Below are 17,007 nucleotides of genomic sequence, written 5' to 3' on the forward strand. Positions count from 1 at the left end.
AATGACCAACGCATGCTTCGACGAGAACATGTCATTCTGGCACGAACGTCTTCCCAAGGGGAACAAGTGCCTGACCAGTTTTGAGGAGGCGAAGAAAATCGTGTATCCTCTGGATTTACCGCACGTGAAATACCATGTGTGCATGAACAATTGCATCATTTATTGGGACGAGCACGCGGAGTCTACCATATGTCCGGTGTGCGGCGTCACTCGATACAAGAAGAGGAAGAAAGCTCCTCGAGAAGTGGTGTGGTACTTTCCGATCACTCCTCGTCTGTAGCGGTATTTCGCGGACCCTAAGGTAGCAAAGCTCCTCCGTTGGCACGCGGATAGGGAGGAGAAGAAGCGAGAAGATGACGCAAATGATTCGGAGATAAATAAAAAGACAAGATGCTGAGTCACCCTAAGGATGGGAGCCAGTGGCAAGCGTTGAAATTCGAACACCCAGAATTTGGGAAGGATCCAAGGAACATCGTGCTGGGCGCGAGCACCGATGGAGTCAATCCGTTTGGTAGCCACAGAAGCACACATAGCACCTGGCCTGTGTTTGTGTGGATGTACAACCTTCCCCCCTGGTTGTGCATGAAGAGGAAGTACATTCACATGAGTATGCTAATTGAAGGGCCGAAACAACCAGGGAACAACATCAATCTGTATCTGGGGCTGCTGAAAGAGGAGCTAGACACGCTGTGGAAAATGCCAGCCAATACGTGGGACGCCGCACAGAAAGAATATTTCCCTATGAGAGCCGCACCGCTCATGACGGTGCACGACTATCTCGGTTACGGATATCTCGCGGGGCAGGTGGTCCACGGATTTTCTGGATGCGTCAGGTGCATGGATCACACAACGTATCGCCAGCTAGATAGAGATCCCGGGTCTTCGAAAACCGTGTTCGTGGGACATCAAAGGTGGCTTCGCGACGATGACCAATGTAGGAAACGCAAGGATCTGTTCGATGGTGAAACCGAACCCCGAAGACGCCCGCGTACGAGGAGCGGCGAGGAAATAGACGAGCTGTTGAAAAATTGGAAAGATTGCCCATTGCCGGGAAAGAAGCAAAAGGCGCCAGGGCCGGGAAAGAAGCGAAAGGCGCCAGAGCCGCTGCTGAAGGTATCGAAAACAAGGTCTGTTTTCTGGGACTTGCCGTACTGGAAGATCCACCGTGTGCCTCACAGCCTTGATGTCATGCATATCACGAAGAACGTGTGCGAGAGTCTGCTTGGTACCCTGTACAACATGCCAGAGAGGACCAAAGATGGGCCGAAAGCAAGGGCAGACTTGAAATCAATGGGCATCAGGGAGGAGCTTCACGCTAATGATGATGATGATGAGGCGAAGCAGGACACGGAAAGTCATCGCAAAGGCAAAAAGGCCAAGAAGACCAGAAATGACTTCCCTCCCACGTGCTTCACTCTAAGTCAGGAGGAGATCGATCAATTTTTCACCTGCCTCGTAGGAGTAAAACTTCCTTACGGTTACGCGGGGAAGATAAGCAGATACCTAGACTCAGCGAAGCAGAAGTTCAGCGGGATGAAGTCTCACGACTGTCACGTGCTGATGACGCAGATACTTCCAGTTGCAATCCATGGGATCATGGACGCGCACGTCCGTGAAATGCTATTTGGCCTATGTAACTTTTTCGACGTCATCTCTCGGAAGTCGGTTGGCGTGAGGCAACTCAGAAGGCTAAAGGAAGAGATCGTGGTGATACTATGCGAGCTTGAGATGTATTTCCCGCCCGCATTCTTCGACGTTATGGTGCATCTGCTAGTCCATATCGTGGAGGATATCATGCAACTCGGGCCGACGTTCCTGCACAGCATGATGCCGTTCGAAAGGATGAATGGTGTCATCAAAGGATACGTTCGCAACATGTCACGTCCAGAGGGAAGCATAGCCAGGGGCTTTCTGACCGAAGAGTGCATCTCCTACTGCACGAATTATCTAGGCAACGAGAACTCCGTTGGTCTGCCCGTCAACAGGCACCTCGGCAGGCTCGCTGGATGGGGTCACCGTGAGGGTCGCCGCGAAATGCATGTCGACTTCGAGGGTCGACTCGCCGACATTGAAAGAGCAAGCCTAGTCGCGCTACAACACATAGACGTGGTTGATCCTTGGGTGGTAGAGCACAAAACCTTTATTGAGAAGACGTACAATGACCGAGGCCAACAGAGGACGGATGGAGATATAATCAAAGAGCACAACTCATGTTTCACGCGTTGGTTCAAGCAGAAGCTTCTATCGTACCCTTTACATGAGGATTCTTCCGCGGAAGAACAACTCATATTCGCCTTGTCACAGGGCGCCGAGCACAACCTGATGACATATGAGGCGTACGATATCAACGGCTACACATTCTACACCGAGGACAAGGACATGAAGAGCGATGGTTATCAGAACTCCGGGGTAACGATGGAATCCTACACCGGTAATGACAAGGACAGATACTACGGAAGGATCGAGGAGATCTGGGAGCTGAGCTACGCTGGAGAGAAGGTCCCGATGTTCCGAGTTAGATGGGCCAAGAGCGTCATAAAAGAAGACCGGTATTTCATCACCATGGTTATACCCGAAGCCAAATCCAAGACCGCAGGCGCGAACGTCACCGCGAAAAATGAGCCATGGGTACTGGCTTCCCAAGTGGACCAATGCTTCTTCATTACCGACCCATCAAAGCCCAGTCGTGTTGTTGTGAGGAGAGGCAAAAGGAAGATCATTGGAATGGATGGAGTCGCCCATGAGCAAGACTTCGACAAGTACGGCGACCCGAAGATGGAACATGACGACGACGATGAAGTATCAGCATACACCACAAGAAGAAGCAGGACAACCCTACCTAAAGGACGTCCGTTCAAGAGAAGAACTCTATTTACGAAAAATAAGGGCAAGAAGATTGTGAACAGATAGCTAGCTAAGATCGATTGTATTTAAATTGTAGCCTTCATTTCTCGATTGTATTTCATGGGCACTTTTTGAACTCATGAATATTTTTAAATTTCATGGACACTCAATCTCGATCCCCCTCCATCTCGATCGCTATCCCAACTCGCCAGATTCGGTCCCCCTCGCCGCCGAGCACTCCCCGCACCCTCTCCCCCGCTCTACTGGCCGCCACCGCCGACCCCCCGCGCCCTCCCCCGCTCCACCGCTGCCGACGACCCACCGCCCCCTCCCCCGCTCCGCCGCCGCCGACGACCCACCGCTCCCCTCCCCCACACCCTCCCCGGCCCGCTCCACCGGCCGCCGCCGCCGACCCACCGCACCCTCCCCCGCTCCACCGCCGCCGCCGACCCACCGCACCCTCCCCCGCTCCACCGCCGCCGCCGACCCACCGCACCCTCCCCCGCTCCACCGCCGCCGACGACCCACCGCACCCTCCCCCGCCGCCGACGACCCCCCGCACCCTCCCCGGCCCGCTCCACCGTCACAAATGAATGCAACTAAAATTGCAAAAAAAAACAAATTTGATTATATTTTAAAATAACAAATTTGATGATATTTTCAAATAATAAATTTGATGATATTTTTTCATATTCATAAATATTTTCAAATAACAAATTTGATGACATTTTTAAAAAAATTATTACTATTGTTATAAAAAATTATTACTGTTTCATATTCATATTCATTTTCTAAAAAAATATTAGATGCAACAAAATATAATAATAAAAAAAATTACTTATGGCGCACCTCTGGCTGGTGCGCCATTTGTTGGGGAACGTAGTAATTTCAAAAAAGTTCCTACGCACACGCAAGATCATGGTGATGCATAGCAACAAGAGGGAAGTGTGTTGTCCACGTACCCTCGTAGACCGAAAACGGAAGCGTTAACAATGCGGTTGATGTAGTCGTATGTCTTCACGATCCGACCGATCAAGTACCGAACGCACGACACCTCCGAGTTCAGCACACGTTCAGATCGATGACGTCCCTCGAACTCCGATCCAGCCGAGTGTTGAGGGAGAGTTTTGTCAGCACGACGGCGTGGTGACAATGATGATGTTCTACCGACGCAGGGCTTCGCCTAAGCACCGCTATGATATGATCGAGGTGTAATATGGTGGAGGGGGCACCGCACACGGCTAAGAGATCAATGATCAATTGTGTGTCCAGAGGTGCCCCCCTGCCCCCGTATATAAAGGAGCAAGGGTGGGTTCGGCCGGCCAAAGGGGAGAGGCGCGCCAGGAGGAGTCCTACTCCTACCGGGAGTAGGACTCCCCCCCTTTTCCATGTTGGACTAGGAGAGAGTGGGGGAAGAGGTGGAGGGGAGGAAGGAAAGGGGGGGCGCCGCCCCCTTCTCCTTGTCCTATTCGGACTGGGGGGGAGGGGCGTGCGGCCCTGCCCTGGCCTCCTCTCCTCTCTTCCACATAGGCCCACTAAGGCCCATTAAGTTACCGAGGGGTTCCGGTAACCTCCCGGTACTCCGGAAAAATCCCGATTTCACCCGGAACACTTCCGATATCCAAACATAGGCTTCCAATATATCAATTTTTATGTCTCGACCATTTCAAGACTCCTCTTTATGTCCGTGATCACATCCGGGACTCCGAACAACCTTCGGTACATCAAAACATATAAACTCATAATATAACTGTCATCGTAACGTTAAGCGTGCGGACCCTACGGGTTCGAGAACTATGTAGACATGACCGAGACACCTCTCCGGTCAATAACCAATAGCGGAACCTGGATGCTCATATTGGCTCCCACATATTCTATGAAGATCTTTATCGGTCAGACCGCATAACAACATAGGTTGTTCCCTTTGTCATCGGTATGTTACTTGCCCGAGATTCGATCGTCGGTATCTCGATACCTAGATCAATCTCGTTACCAGCAAGTCTCTTTACTCGTTTCGTAATACATCATCCCGCAACTAACTCATTAGTTACAATGCTTGCAAGGCTTATAGTGATGTGTATTACTGGGTGGGCCCAGAGATACCTCTCCGACAATCGGAGTGACAAATCCTAATCTCGAAATACGCCAACCCAACAAGTACCTTAGGAGACACCTGTAGAGCACCTTTATAATCACCCAGTTACCTTGTGACGTTTGGTAGCACACAAAGTGTTCCTCCGGTAAACAGGAGTTGCATAATCTCATAGTCATAGGAACATGTATAAGTCATGAGGAAAGCAATAGCAACATACTAAATGATCGAGTGCTAAGCTAACGGAATGGGTCAAGTCAATCACATCATTCTCCTAATGATGTGATCCCATTAATCAAATGACAACTCATTTCAATGGCTAGGAAACATAACCATCTTTGATCAATGAGCTAGTCAAGTAGAGGCATACTAGTGACACTCTGTTTGTCTATGTATTCTCATATGTATCAAGTTTCCGGTTAATACAATTCTAGCATGAATAATAAACATTTATCATGATATAAGAAAATAAATAATAACTTTATTATTGCCTCTAGGCCATATTTCCTTCAGTCTCCCACTTGCACTAGAGTCAATAATCTAGTTCACATCGCCATGTGATTTAACATTAATAGTTCACATCACCATGTGATTAACACCCATAGTTCACATCGTCATGTGACCAACACCCAAAGGGTTTACTAGAGTCAGTAATCTAGTTCACATCGCTATGTGATTAACACCCAAAGAGTACTAAGGTGTGATCATGTTTTTCTTGTGAGATAATTTTAGTCAACGGGTCTGTCACATTCAGATCCGTAAGTATTTTGCAAATTTCTATGTCTACAATGCTCTGCACGGAGCTACTCTAGCTAATTGCTCCCACTTTCAATATGTATCTAGACCGAGACTTAGAGTCATCTAGATTAGTGTCAAAACTTGCATCGACGTAACCCATTACGACGAACCTTTTGTCACTTCCATAATCGAGAAACATATCCTTATTCCTAAGGATAATTTTAACCGCTGTCCAGTGATCTACTCCTAGATCACTATTGTACTCCCTTGCTAAAATCAGTGTAGGGTATACAATAGATCTAGTACACAGCATGGCATAACTTATAGAACCTATGGCCGAGGCATAGGGAATGACTTTCATTCTTTTTCTATCTTCTGCCGTGGTCGGGCTTTGAGTCTTACTCAATTTCACACCTTGTAACACAGGCAAGAAACTCTTTCTTTGACTGTTCCATTTTGAACTACTTCAAAATCTTGTCAAGGTATGTACTTATTGAAAAAAAAACTTATCAAGCGTCTTGATCTATCTCTATAGATCTTGATGCTCAATATGTAAGCAGCTTCACCGATGTCCTTTCTTTGAAAAACTCCTTTCAAATACTCCTTTATGCTTTGCAGAATAATTCTACATTATTTCCGATCAACAATATGTCATTTCTTGATCTATCTCTATAGTGCTCCCACTCACTTTCTTGTAAATACAGGCTTCACCGCAAGTCTGTATAAAACTATATGCTTTGATCAACTTATCAAAGCGTATATTCCAACTCCGAGATGCTTGCACCAGTCCATAGATGGATCGCTAGAGCTTGCATATTTTGTTAGCACCTTTAGGTTGACAAAACCTTATGGTTGAATCATATACAACTCTTCTTTAATAAATCCATTAAGGAATGCAGTTTTGTTTATCCATTTGCCAGATTTCATAAAATGCAGCAATTGCTAACATGATTCAGACAGACTTAAGCATAGATACGAGTGAGAAACTCTCATCGTAGTCAACACCTTGAACTTGTCGAAAACCTTTTGCGACAATTCTAGCTTTGTAGATAGTAACGCTACTATCAGCGTCCGTCTTCCTCTTGAAGATCCATTTAATCTCAATGGCTCGCCAATCATTGGGCAAGTCAATCAAAGTCCATACTTTGTTCTCATACATGGATCTCATATCAGATTTCATGGTCTCAAGCCATTTTGCGGAATCTGGGCTCACCATCGCTTCTTCATAACCTCCAGAACAGGATTACCGTACCACTTTGGTGCGGATCTTACTCTGGTTGACCTACGAGGTTCAGTAATAACTTGATCTGAAGTTCCATGATCATCATCATTAACTTCCTCACTAATTGGTATAGGCGTCACAGAAACTGGTTTCTGCGATGAACTACTTTCCAATAAGGGAGCAGGTACAATTACCTCATCAAGTTCTACTTTCCTCCCACTCACTTCTTTCGAGAGAAACTCCTTCTCTAGAAAGGATCCATTCTTAGCAACGAATGTCTTGCCTTCGGATCTGTGATAGAAGGTGTACCCAACTGTCTCCTTTGGGTATCCTATGAAGACACATTTCTCCGATTTGGGTTTGAGCTTATCAGGATGAAACTTTTTCACATAAGCATCGCAACCCCAAACTTTAAGAAATGACAGCTTAGGTTTCTTGCCAAACCATAGTTCATACGGTGTCGTCTCAACGGATTTATATGGTGCCCTATTTGACGTGAATGCAGCTGTCTCTAATGCATAACCCCAAAACTATAGTGGTAAATTGGTAAGAAACATCATAGATTGCACTATATCCAATAAAGTACGGTTATGACGTTCGGACACACCATTATGTTGTGGTGTTCCAGGTGGCACGAATTTGTGACACTATTCCACATTGTTTTAGTTCAAGACCAAACTCGTAACTCAAATATTTGTCTCCGCGATCAGATCGTAGAAACCTTATTTTCTTGTCACGATGATTTTCCACTTCACTCTGAAATTCTTTGAACTTTTCAAATGTTTCAGACTTATGTTTCATCAAGTAGATATACCCATATCTGCTTAAATCATCTGTGAAGGTCAGAAAATAACGATACCCGCCGCGAGCCTCAACACTCATCGGATCGCATACATCAGTATGTATTATTTCCAATAAGTCAGTTGCTCGCTCCATTGTTCCGGAGAACCGAGTCTTAGTCATCTTGCCCATAAGGCATGGTTCGCAAGCATCAAGTGATTCATAATCAAGTGATTCCAAAGCCCATCAACATGGAATTTCTTCATGCGCTTTACACCAATATGACCTAAACGGCAGTGCCATAAACAAGTTGCACTACCATTATTAACTTTGCATCTTTTGGCATCAATTTTATGAATATGTGTATCACTACGATCGAGATCCAACGAACCATTTTCATTGGGTGTGTAACCATGTAAGGTTTTATTCATGTAAACAGAACAACAATTATTCTCTAACTTAAATGAATAACCGTATTGCAATAAACATGATCAAATCATATTCATGCTCAACACAAACACCAAATAACACTTATTTAGGTTCAACACTAATCCCGAAAGTATAGGGAGTGTGCGATGATGATCATATCAATCTTGGAACCACTTCCAATACACATCGTCACTTCATCCTTAACTAGTTTTTGTTCATTATGCAACTCCCGTTTTGAGTTACTACTCTTTAGCAACTGAACCAGTATCAAATACCGAGGGGTTGCTACGAACACTAGTAAAATACACATCAATAATCTATATATCAAATATACCTTTGTTCACTTTGCCATCCTTCTTATCCACCAAATACTTGGGGCAGTTCCGCTTCCAGTGACCAGTCCCTTTGCAGTAGAAGCACTTAGTCTCAGGCTTAGGACCAGACTTAGGCTTCTTCACTTGAGCAGCAACTTGCTTGCTGTTCTTCTTGAAGTTCCCCTTCTATCCCTTTGCCCTTCTCTTGAAACTAGTGGTCTTGTTAACCATCAACACTTGATGCTTTTTCTTGATTTCTACCTTCATCGATTTCATCATCCTGAAAAGCTCGGGAATTACTTTTGTCATCCCTTGCATACTATAGTTCATCACGAAGTTCTACTAACTTGGTGATGGTGACTAGAGAATTCTGTTTAATCACTATTTTATCTGGAAGATTAACTCCCACTTGATTCAAGCGATTGTAGTACCCAGACAATCTGAGCACATGCTCACTGCTTGAGCTATTCTCCTCCATCTTTTAGCTATATAACTTGTTGGAGACTTCATATCTCTCAACTCGGTATTTGCTCGAAATATTAACTTCAACTCTTGGAACATCTCATATGGTCCATGACGTTCAAAACGTCTTTGAAGTCCCGATTCTAAGCCGTTAAGTATGGTGCACTAAACTATCAAGTAATCATCATATTGAGCTAGTCAAACGTTCATAACGTCTGCATCTGCTCCTGCAATAGGTCTGTCACCTAGCGGTGCATTAAGGACATAATTCTTCTGTGCAGCAATGAGGATAATCCTCAGATCATGGATCCAATCCGCATCATTGCTACTAACATCTTTCAACATAATTTTTCTCTAGGAACATATCAAAATAAACATAGGGAAGCAACAACGCGAGCTATTGATCTACAACATAATTTGCAAAATACTATCAGGACTAAGTTCATGATAAATTTAAGTTCAATTAATCATATTACTTAAGAACTCCCACTTAGATAGACATCCCTCTAATCCTCTATGTGATCACATGTTCCAAATCAACTAAACCATAATCGATCATCACGTGAAAGGAGTAGCTTTCAATGGTGAACATCATTATGTTGATCATATCTACTATATGATTCACGCTCGACCTTTCGGTCTCAGTGTTCCGAGGCCATATCTGCATATGCTAGGCTCGTCAAGTTTAACCTGAGTATTCCGCGTGTGCAAAACTGGCTTGCACCCGTTGTAGATGGATGTAGAGCTTATCACACCCGATCATCACGTGGTGTCTGGGCACGACGAACTTTGGCAACGGTGCATACTCAGGGAAAACACTTTTATCTTGAAATTTAGTGAGAGATCATCTTATAATGCTACCGTCAAAGCAAGATAAGATGCATAAAAGATAAACATCACATTCAATCAATATAAGTGATATGATATGGCCATCATCATCTTGTGCTTGTGATCTCCATCTCCGAAGCACCGTCATGATCACCATTGTCACCGGCGCGACACCTTGATCTCCATCGTAGCATTGTTGTCGTCTCGCCAACTATTGCTTCTACGACTATCGCTACTGCTTAGTGATAAAGTAAAACAATTACATGGCGATTGCATTGCATACAATAAAGCGACAACCATATGGCTCGTGCCAGTTGCCAATAACTCGGTTACAAAACATGATCATCTCATACAATAAAATTCAGCATCATGTCTTGACCATATCACATCACAACATGCCCTGCAAAAACAAGTTAGACGTCCTCTACTTTGTTGTTGCAAGTTTTACGTGGCTGCTACGGGCTTAGCAAGAACCGTTCTTACCTACGCATCAAAACCACAATGATAGTTTGTCAAGTTGGTGCTGTTTTAACCTTCGCAAGGACCGGGCGTAGCCCCACTCGGTTCAACTAATGTGAGAGAGACAGACACCCTCCAGTCACCTTTAATCAACGAGTGCTCGCAACGGTGAAACCAGTCTCGCGTAAGCGTTCGCGTAATGTCGGTCCGGGCCGCTTCATCTCACAATACCGCTGAACCAAAATATGACATGCTGGTAAGCAGTATGACTTATATCGCCCACAACTCACTTGTGTTCCTCGTACATACAACATCAACGCATAAAACCTGGCTCGGATGCCACTGTTGGGGAACGTAGTAATTTCAAAAAAATTCCTACGCACACGCAAGATCATGGTGATGCATAGCAACGAGAGGGAAGAGTGTTGTCCACGTACCCTCGTAGACCGAATGCGGAAGCGTTAACATAACGCGGTTGATGTAGTCGTACGTCTTCACGATCCGACCGATCAAGTACCGAACGCACGGTACCTCCGAGTTCAGCACATGTTCAGCTCGATGACGTCCCTCGAACTTCGATCCATCCGAGTGTTGAGGGAGAGTTTTGTCAGCACGACGGCGTGGTGACAATGATGATGTTCTACCGACGCAGGGCTTCGCCTAAGCACCGCTACGATATTATCGAGGTGTAATATGGTGGAGGGGGGCACCGCACACGGCTAAGAGATCAATGATCAATTGTGTGTCCAGAGGTGCCCCCTGCCCCCGTATATAAAGGAGCAAGGGGGGTTCGGCCGGCCAAATGGGAGAGGCGCGCCAGGAGGAGTCCTACTCCTACCGGGAGTAGGACTCCCCCCTTTTCCATGTTGGACTAGGAGAGAGAGGGGGGAAGAGGTGGAGGGGAGGAAGGAAAGGGGGGGCGCCGCCCCCTTCTCCTTGTCCTATTCGGACTGGGGGGGAGGGGCGTGCGGCCCTGCCCTGGCCTCCTCTCCTCTCTTCCACCTATGCTCACTAAGGCCCATTAAGTTACCGGGGGGTTCCGGTAACCTCCCGGTACTCCGGAAAAATCCCGATTTCACCCGGAACACTTCCGATATCCAAACATAGGCTTCAATATATCAATTTTTATGTCTCGACCATTTCAAGACTCCTCGTTATGTCCATGATCACATCCGGGACTCCGAACAACCTTCGGTACATCAAAACATATAAACTCATGATATAACTGTCATCGTAACGTTAAGCGTGCGGACCCTACGGGTTCGAGAACTATGTAGACATGACCGAGACACCTCTCCGGTCAATAACCAATGGTGGAACCTGGATGCTCATATTGGCTCCCACATATTCTACAAAGATCTTTATCGGTCAGACCACATAACAACATACGTTGTTCCCTTTGTCATCGGTATGTTACTTGCCCGAGATTCGATCGTCGGTATCTCGATACCTAGTTCAATCTCGTTACCGGCAAGTCTCTTTACTCGTTCCGTAATACATCATCCCGCAACTAACTCATTAGTTACAATGCTTGCAAGGCTTATAGTGATGTGTATTACTGAGTGGGCCCAGAGATACCTCTCCGACAATCGGAGTGACAAATCCTAATCTCGAAATACGCCAACCCAACAAGTACCTTTGGAGACACCTGTAGAGCACCTTTATAATCACCCAGTTACGTTGTGACGTTTGGTAGCACACAAAGTGTTCCTCCGGTAAACGGGAGTTGCATAATCTCATAGTCATAGCACATGTATAAGTCATGAAGAAAGCAATAGCAACATACTAAACGATCGAGTGCTAAGCTAACGGAATGGGTCAAGTCAATCACATCATTCTCCTAATGATGTGATCCCATTAATCAAATGACAACTCATGTCAATGGCTAGGAAACATAACCATCTTTGATCAACGAGCTAGTCAAGTAGAGGCGTACTAGTGACACTCTGTTTGTCTATGTATTCACACATGTATCAAGTTTCCAGTTAATACAATTCTAGCATGAATAATAAACATTTATCATGATATAAGAAAATAAATAATAACTTTATTATTGCCTCTAGGGCATATTTCCTTCACCATTGCTATATAAAAAAAGATTACTAATGGCGCACCTCTGGCTGGTGCGCCATTGCTATATAAAAATAAGATTACTAATGGCGCACCTATCGTGGGTGTGCCATTACTCCTTGCTGTTAGTTCCTCAAGGAGTTCTGCACAAAATTAGCTCAACAAGTTGCATCTGGCTTTTACAAAGTTGTTTTGGCTTAAGTGGATAAGTTGTTGTATATACAGTCATAAAGTTCAGCAAGAACAGGGCGTCAACAGTGCTACTCTAGTATCTAGTTGGGGAGGGACAAATGGACAGGGCATCACTGTAGTTGTACTGCACAACAAACTATTAGTCTTAGGATTAACACTCCTCATATGAGATGAGAGGAATTTTTTTAAATGGCTTCTTGCAGTTTTGAAAATTCAGTTTATTCGGTTACTGAAAATTCAGTTAGGCACACAAATTTCAGAACTTTTGTGTGCCCTAGTACTTGGTGTTTGTAGAAAACCAGGAGTGTCAATGTGGCTAGAATTCACTTGTTCTTATATGGGTGAAACTTCACCTGTTTTTAGGCTAGTGCAGGGTGTTGCTTTATTCTGTCATCATTTGTAACTATGTCAGAAATAAATTGTTCCTTCTTCTGTATTTGACAAGTAATGACTGTTGATAAGCTGAGGCATGGATTAAGCTGTTTCTTTGCTGTAACATACTGTATATCATTCCACAATGAAATACAGTACATATTGATGTGCTTTGTAAAACATGTTCATGTACTGAACTACTAATGCCTTGTGATGCTCTGAATTACTTGTGATGCCTCTGAATTACTTGTGATCCCATTGAGAAAGACTTGTAGAGATGATGATCATCTTTTACAGAAAACAATTTCTGTGAACACGTCAGTAACTTTGCTAGTTTGCTGGGTTTTGTCTCCGACCATCGTGTCGTGATGATTTTGCAGGTACCCGAAGAGGCCCTTGAGTTTGCTGGAATGTCGATTAACTTCCGTTCCGGCAAATTCAGGTACTCCATATGTCCTATTTTCAGCAAAGGTCATGCTAAAATTTTCCGTGAATTTTAGCATGACTTTGCTAAAATTAGGACATATGGGGTACTTGTGACTAATGCATGGGCCGGGGTCTTAGTACTTAATTAAGTAGGATCAACTGCCCCTTTATTCTTGTTGCATTAAACCATAGGTGGCAATAGGGCCAAGTGATTAGGCCCAACTTAGAATTCTCCTTCCCAGCTTAGCTTTTAGGGTGCCTCGGTGTCGATGAGAACCTAAATGATGTACGCTTAGGCTTTTAGGGTGCCTCAGCGTCGACAAACCCTAAATGATAAAAGCTTAGCTTTTAGGATGCCTCGGTGTCGACAAACCCTAAATGATGAGACCATGATCTTGTTCCTTGACAATAACCAACTTTTTGACCAAACCTTTTTCCTATTTAGAGCGAAACATGGCCCACAACGATCAGGCCGGCGGTTCGGGCGGCAAGCAATTCTGGGAGCTGTCCCAGGAGCTGGAGGAAGAACCTCACCGCTATGAGGACGCCGCGGAAGACACCGATCCTGACTACACAACCCCTAGTGGCGTCGGGGATGACACCACTGATGGTGCCGCCGAGGATGCCACCACTGATGATGGCGGCGCACGCACAGATGGCAGCCAACCGAAGAGGCAACGGAAGGACGGGCGCCCGAGCGTGCTCGGCACCGTCAAGGAGGAATTTACTGAAGTGAACTCTGACGGGGATCCAACGGCGCCCAAACAAGTAGTCAAGGGGTACTCGGTTCAGCTCGGGTGCATTCTCTGGAGCACCGTCTCGATCAACACCGAGAACCTAAGGCATAAGGACCGAGGGAATTTGCGCAGCCTCCTCTTCACGAAGCTGCACGAACGATACAAGTTCCCCGCTGACTTTGCAAACACACGCCTCTCAGGGAATAAAGTGAATAGTGCCGCCCTCACGAGGATGAGCACGGCCCTGTCTACTTGGAGAAGCACGGTGAAGGCAATGATTGAAAAAGGTGATAGTTATGAGAAGATCAAGGCGAAATATCCTTTGATCAGCGAAGATGACTACAAGGAGTTCAAGTTCAAGTGCGAGAGCAGCTCAACCTCCGAATCTAGTCAGTGGGGGAAAGAAATGCAGCAGTTGAACTTAGGGTCCACCAACTCGGTCCCGGCGGTTACAGAGTGGAGGAGCCTATATATGAGACAAGGAGGACGCGGAGCGTGCCGAGCAACGCCTACCGCCCCGCTTCGAGAAATTCCGTGACAAGCAGACTAGGAACTTTGTCAGGGCCCGGTACAAGGAGGACCCGGTAACAAAGGAGCTTACCACGGATCCGAAGACCAGGGCGCTTCAGCTTGTTCTGGTAAGGAATACACCCCCGCGTAATTAGCTCCATATGGTTGGATTCTAATTAATGAAGCCAAATTTCTAAATGGTTCACATTCCTTCCCCAGGAGGCTGAAAGCGTTAGCGCGGGGTCGTCTCAGAGCTCCCCTTTTGACACCCCTTTAAATAGGGCGTTGAACGTAATGAAAAACAAGGATAAGCTCAGTAAGCCGTCGTCAGCTGGTCGTGTGGCCAGCAAAGGCTTGTCCACAAAATGGTCGTCATACTTTACCGCTGGTGGGCGAAAGGAGAAAAAGACCAGCTCGGAAAGCCAGTCGCGCGAGGTTCAAGAACTCAAGGCATAAGTGGCGCGGATTCCGGAGATTGTCCAAGAGAAAGTGCAACAACAACTGGGAACGACACTCACCGCCATGATGCCTACCTTGATTCAGGGGCTGACGACGTGGATTGCGTGCGGCCAACAGGGGCCTCCCCCGGTTCCTAGCTTCACGGCCAGCAACTCGCACAACGCGCATACGGCGCCATTGGTGTCTCCGGCGGAGGCGGTATTCGTGTCTCCGGCGCCGGCACGGGCATTGGAGCTTAATGCACCCGGGTGTATGCCGGTCGGCACCTCGCCAGCAAGCGGCCCCTCCGTCAGTTGCACGCCCGCCATTGGCGGTGCCTCGACATTAGTCGAGCTCGACGGCATCACGGTAACTAAGCCTCTCGGCCGATGACTTCATATCCTTGCCTTTGACTGGGCATCCCTGACGCCCTACATGTTTTCGCAGGGCACCACCGACGTTCCTTGCACTCTCCTGCACTTCGTGGGCGGCGAGTTGGTCGATGTCGCCAAGGGCAGAATCGATCAACCGGGCAACCGTGTGTTCCACGGTAATCCGATGCCACCCACCTTGTATAGGGTTGAACTGGTTCGGGTGCTGGCAGGCTGCGACGAGTTGTTACCTCCGATTCGACCCGCTGGGGCCGACGAAGATGATGTGATGACCCTCAGCGCCTGCGTAAGCTGGCCCCTGCTTTGGCCGAAGAGCCATATTCGTTTGGGGGCGGGGGACACGACCCCACAGACAAGACCGCCAGTCGTGCTAGCGCCAAGCCATGGCAAGAACGCCGCAACGCTACCGGACATGCCGGACATCCCTATGGCACAGGATCCGGACATGCATATGGCACAGGATCCGGACAACGATGACAACGACGACGGTACATTTACCAACGTCGATAAGTACTTTGCCAAACATGGGTACGGTGACGAGTTCTGTGGGCCTCCTTCTCAAGAACACAACCCTGAAAAAGACGACCGCGATCTAGCTGGTATGGCGGAGAAACCCAATTGCAACAGGCGTCGTCTGGCGTTCAGTTCTCAGGAGACGCCTCCAGCTGCCGCATTCACCGAGCCTCAGATAGCTGAGGTGCGAAATATTATCAGCCCCAACACGCTCAAGAAGGCGGTCTGTGATCAGAACTCGATCCCATTACAGCAGATCAGGAAGAAGGGACGGAAACGAAAGACTAACAAGGGCGCCGGTGCGAGCCAGCCGGCACCGAGTACGATCCGTGCTCAGGACGAGCCACCTTCACCTAAGGATATCTCGAGGAGGGTGCATGTGGCGGGTAGGGCGATACTACCGACAAATATGCTCAATGCTGCAACCGGTGCTATGCGGAGTCTGCATGACAGTGTTCTTTCTATGGAGAAGTGGCGTCTCAGAGAGAATGATGTGGCACACCCGGTTTTCGTGGCCAAGGTGGCAGAGGGCAAGGGCTTTGTGGATAGCGCCGTCGGGGGTACGATCGTCCTGCGGTTTGATGACATCTTTTGTATGTTTAACCTTCATCCGCTGCACTACACCTTCGTTCGGCTGTTTTCGCTGAGTATGGAGATGCGGATCATTAGAGACAAGACCCCGGACATTGTGATAGTCGAACCCTTCTACATGCGTGCCAAGATTTTGGGCAGCGCTGGGGACCGGCAAGTCGCGAGTTCACACCTCGAAGGTGTCATTCTGGCAAACCCAGATAAGGATAACTTCCTCGTGCCTTACTTTCCCGAGTAAGTCATCCCCTAACCGCCCCGTAACATATGATTTCTTAGATTTCGATCGTTCTTTTTTTTCTAACATTCCGTGTTCTGTGCAGTGACACACATTGCACACTCATCCTCTTAAGCCCGAAATATTCCATGGCCACGTATTTCGACCCCGACCGTGACTCCAAGATAGACTACACAAATATCAAGAAAGTTCTTGATGATGCTCTCCCTGGCTACGCCACATCTGGAGGCACCTTTAAGAGGCCAGCTCATAGGTACGGCAGGCACGTGTTCACCCACAATACGACATTCCCCTGTGTCAAGAAGCCGCCTGGCAGTCAGAAGGATGCCTACTACGCCCTCCATCACATGCGGGCGATCGTAC

Source organism: Aegilops tauschii, chromosome 6 (assembly GCF_002575655.3).
Source record: "Aegilops tauschii subsp. strangulata cultivar AL8/78 chromosome 6, Aet v6.0, whole genome shotgun sequence".
Lineage (NCBI taxonomy): Eukaryota > Viridiplantae > Streptophyta > Magnoliopsida > Poales > Poaceae > Aegilops > Aegilops tauschii.